The sequence below is a fragment of the Macrobrachium rosenbergii genome, chromosome 3, assembly GCF_040412425.1.
Source record: "Macrobrachium rosenbergii isolate ZJJX-2024 chromosome 3, ASM4041242v1, whole genome shotgun sequence".
Lineage (NCBI taxonomy): Eukaryota > Metazoa > Arthropoda > Malacostraca > Decapoda > Palaemonidae > Macrobrachium > Macrobrachium rosenbergii.
Genome location: NC_089743.1, coordinates 50,057,530 through 50,063,058, shown reverse-complemented (window position 1 = coordinate 50,063,058; position 5,529 = coordinate 50,057,530). Strand labels below are relative to the sequence as shown.

At 34.6% G+C, this 5,529-nt stretch overlaps 1 pseudogene; it reads right to left on the bottom strand.

The window, feature by feature from the left end:
• Positions 1–2,157: 2,157 nt before the first annotated feature.
• LOC136851200 (uncharacterized) lies at positions 2,158–5,443 on the bottom strand (annotated as a pseudogene).
• Between the last annotated feature and the right edge of the window lie 86 nt (positions 5,444–5,529).

The following is a 5,529-nucleotide window of genomic DNA, read 5'->3' as shown; positions in this document are numbered from 1 at the left end:
GGAGGAAATAGGAGATAAAGAAAGAAGAGATCGCTTGAACTTTTGAGGTTCCTGTTGCACAACATCCTCAGGGGGACTTGTTCCACAGTCCAACGATGTGAGGAATAAAGGACCTCTGGAATACTTTACATCACAGAAGGGATAGGGAGCCTCTGATATGATACATTCCATTTTCAATGCAAATACACAATAAATTTGTTACTGACGTTTTGAGAGACATGTGGCAGGCAGTAACACCTTCAAGCACTGATTGATTTATGAAATTTAGGCTGTCAAACGAAGCACTAGCGTACTTTCGACCACTCAGCGCTAAAGACATGGAAGAGTGGGAGTTGGAGTGGCTGGACTGCAAAATGAAGAGATCCGGAAAATAAAGGGGATCAAGTACAAGGATCTAAAAGTGAAACTGGGATAAAAGCCCTTAGCTGTACTTAGAGTTAACATTAGAGAGGTTGGACACCAGGGTTAAAGAAAATGGCTAAAAATTGCGCGCAGCTAGAGGCCATTAGGACCGCAAGCATCATTCAATGATGCCTACAGTGCACCACGTGAGGTTACTGACAGTGTTATCTCGCTACGGGGACTTTCATGTACTAAAGTTAAATTTAAGGCATATGCATAAAAAGAAAATTTTCAAATAAAAGTTTAAATCTCATATAACAAGACAAGAAAACCCTAATTATGGGAACACCGCTGAAACATGCAGTGTCCTAATAAGTCACTGAAAGTAATATAAAATGCTGAAAAAAATTCACTCTTATTTGGAATTGGGATATAAAATTTAGGCCAAAGTCCAAGCGCTGGAACCTACGACGACATTCTGCGCTTAAAATAGTGTTGGAATAATTCTTAGGAGTGGATGGAAAGTATGATGGAAGTAAGAGAATATGGACGGAGTTACAGTAAAAGGAATGAGAGTGGTTGCAGCTAGAGGCCAACGGGACGCTGCAAAGGCTACAGTGCACCGTGGGAGGTCTACTGGCAACACTCCCGCCTTACGGGGTTGTACACGTATACGACACTATACTTTCAAATGTAGCCACATAAAGAAGACTTTCAGGTTTCTTTCCTTAATTTCAAAAACTCGGAAGCATTAGTTTTTTATTGATAATTAACACATGATGAAATTATAGATCAACTAAATTTTATTGCATATTATGCAAGGGTTTCAACCATGGGATAATTCTGCTCATAATACAAAAATGAAGTTAATTCCTGGTCTTCTTTGGATAAAAAGGATGATTGTATATTGACATATAACCATGACTAGAGTAGAAAATTAATAGAATTATTAATTTGAAATATTCGGTTCCTTAGTGCTCATTAATTCGGGATCAGTTCTGATCGTCGCTCAGTTACCCATTCTCCTCCACGCAGCCGTAGAAAGATTGGGATAATGTACCGACCTTCTCTTCGTACTGTCATCTTTAACTACAGACCTCGATAGAATTATAAATTATATATATTATATATATATATATATATATATATATATATATATATATATATATATATGTATATATATATATATATATATATATATATATATATATTTATGTAATATATACACAGACACACACCATATGTATACATGTGTGTATATATACATATATATATATATATATATATATATATATATATATATATATATATATACATACACATATACTGTATATATATATATATATATATATATATATATATATATATATATATATATATATAGTTCCATCTAAAATCTGTCCGTTATAGTTAAAAATGACAGCAGAAGGATAAGGTCTCCAAAATTATTAAAACCTTTAATATAGTATATTGAAGAAGGGTAACTGAACGACGGTCAGAATTAATCCTGAATCTATCAACACCAAGGAACCGGTCATTTTTAGATTAATATTATTATAATTGTCTACTTTAATTATGGTTATATGTAAAAATTAATTATTCTTATTATCCAAGGATACCTGAATTCATTATTGTATATATATATATATATATATATATATATATATATATATATATATATATATATATATATATATATATATATATATATGTATATATATATATATATATATATATATATATATATATATATATATATATATAATATATATATGTATTTGCACACACGCACACATATACACACACTCACACACACATACATATATACATCATTCCTGCTTGTACATTTGTATGAGTGAGAAACCACGATTACTCTTCCCTTACTTTTATTTCACAGATATACAGTCTCCTCATTGAACCACAATCCTTGTTTTTTATCTTATTGTAATTATAGGTCTCTATGGCTACACAAAAATTACCATAAAAACGGTAATTGTTCCTGTAGTTCTCTTCGTTGAAGAGCCTCCGTCCGTCATGCCAGAGAAATTGGGCATTTCGTCTTTGGGATCTGCCCTTGCACCAATGTAGTAGTAGCCGTGCACTGAGGGAGAGAAGATTTGGAGAATAAGATTTCAGTCACCTTACAGCCACACGAATACACGGACATACACACACACACCATATATATATATATATATATATATATATATATATATATATATATATATTTATAAAAATATATTTATAATGATATTAAATATACTAACACATCACTACTGATCGTTTACATCGTTGAGAATTAAGCAAATATTTAGAATGTTGCAAACATAAGAAAACTAATTTTTGGAATGAATGTCGAAAGTATTATGCTTATTTCCCAGAATATTTATTTGTCAGCTATATAAAATGAAATAAACCCTACCTTCCCCACGATTGACCATTCAAAACACCAGTTCTTTATTTTAGTAAGTCCAATGATCGATTTAATTTTGACATTTCTTAATTTTTTTTTGGACAATGGGAAAAAATTTATATTTTTTAGTATTCATATTTTGTTTATAGATTTGACTCGTGCTCTTGATTTACTGTGGTCTTAGAACAAATTTTGCCCTTAGCCACAAGTAAGCAATCAATATTAAGTACACGAACGTAACAAGATGACCTTTGTATATCTTTACCATAACTTATTCATGACCAAAATATTAGCCTTCAATAAACTAGTAATGTATTGATTTAATTTTACTAACAATCTGTCCCTTAGAGCAAGAGTTATTACCTATTAGTGTCCACTCTCTCTCTCTCTCTCTCTCTCTCTCTCTCTCTCTCTCTCTTCTATTATATATATATATATATATATATATATATATATATATATATATATATATATATATATTATAATTATAATATATTTTTATCTGTTTATTTATATACTAGCTGACCAACCTGACGCTGCCCAGGAAATCTCTGAATGACAACTGATAAACTCTCTCTCTCTCTCTCTCTCTCTCTCTCTCTCTCTCTCTCTCTCTCTCTCTCTCATTCCTGTTAAGATAGTTGCGTCGGTTACATTGCCCAACATATTTGACATTTTGTATTTTACCACTTCTCACTCCATCCCCATTCCTATCGGGGCTGAACCTGGACTTGAAGGGCAACAGGAGTGTCTCTGTTCATCCCAGCGATCTCGAAAACTGTGGATTAAACTCTAATCGCTGTCATTTTTGACATTTCATTTTTCACCCCTTTCCACCCTTGTTCCTATCGGGACTGAACTTAGACTTAAAGGGCGTCAGGAGTGTCACTATTCTGCTCAGCGATCTCGAAAACTATGGATTAGACACCAATATCTGTCGTTTTCGGTTATTTTTACATGTCACCCCCTTCCTATCAGGGCTGAACTCGGTCTTGAAGGGCATCAGGAGTGTCTTTATTCATCTCAGCAACCTCGAAAACTATGGATTAGACACTAATATCTGTCGTTTTCGCCTATTTTTACATGTTCCCCCCTTCCTATTAGGGCTGAACTTGGTCTTGAAGGGCATCAGGTGTCTTTATTCATCTCAGCGACCTCGAAAACTATGGATTAGGCACTAATATCTGTCGTTTTCGCTTATTTTCACATGTCACCCCCTTCCCACCACCTTCCTATTGGGGCTGAACTTGGATTTAATTGCATCGGGAGTGTCACTGTTCTTCTCAGGGACCTCAAAAACTATGGATTAGACACTAACAGCTGTCGTTTCGGTTTTTTTACATGTCACCGCCTTCCCACCTGCCTCCCAATCGTGGCTGAACTCGGACTCAAAGGGCATCGGGAGTGCCACTATTCCTCGCAGCGACCTCGAAAACTATGGATTAGACACTAATATCTGTCGTTTTCTGTAATTTTTATATTTCACCCCCTTCCCACACCCCCTTTGGTGCCACTGATGTCTTACCCCCAGTTTTCTTTCCCAGATGGTAAGTCATATGCATACCAAGTTTGGTTGAAATTGCTCAATGCGTTTCAGAGTGTAAGTGAAACATAAACACACACACACATACATACACCTATATATATATATATGTATATATACTGTATATACATGTATAATTTTTATTTATTATTTATATATGCGTATGTGTGTATTTATAGAGACACCAACAAAGAGAGAGAAGAGTGCTTACGAAAAACTTTGTTGATAATTTCTTTCTGACATGTGTGAGTCAGTAAAGGAATGACGAAGGGCCACTGTCCATAGCACTCCGCAGTCCTCCGACCCAGATCCAAGATGTAGTCACCGTACAGTTTCTTGGAGGATTCTATAATAGATAAATTAAGCAATGGGAAAGTAATTGCACACACAAAAACCGCTAAACTGTACTGATTAACTGTTACATATATTATAAATATAATGAAAGTCTCAGTGACTACTTAGTAAAAATATTTTCAAAATGGTTAAGGCAACTCGACATCATGTGACGCTAAAATAGAAAAAAAAAACTCATTTGCAAATTCACTTCTACTGTCATTTTATTTTCAATCTCTTCATAAAGAGAAACAATTTATATTGGTTCTTCCTGCAATGAGAAATTAAAACAAAGAATATATTAATAGTATCTGTGGAAAGAACGTTTCATTTTTATTTCGTATTTATTTTTGGTGTGTAAATTTAAAAACAATACGCCACGTATTCCATAACCAAAATTGATTCCTTTCTTATGCCGTTGCCTACAATTTATAAATATAGGAAACGAGTGTAAGTTAATGCATATTCCCTCCTTTGGCATTTAGATCGTCTAAATTTATGAAAACATGAAAATATAAATGACAGAGATCTATATTACCTTTCAGTATTGGCGATGACGCTTCCAGATCCGCAAGTCTGTCCATAGAAATGAAGAGGTCATCCCTCATTGCGTCTAACTTAAGCTTTCGCTCCGTGGCAACCTCCCATAATTCTTTGATTCTTGAAAAACAGAAACTGGTGCCATTGAGAGACGCTTCGAGATTCATCAGTGCTTGCTCCACTGTTTCCAATGAACGGAAGTCTTGGCCAGGATCCTCGGCAGTACATGGGACAGCAAAAAGACCCAAGGCTGAGGCCACGAGCAGCAGCATCAACCTCTCCCGCTCATGGTGACAGACCAACTGTTGACTAAGAAGTTTCTGACTGTGGCTGAGCGTTCATATGCATGCACTTGTCT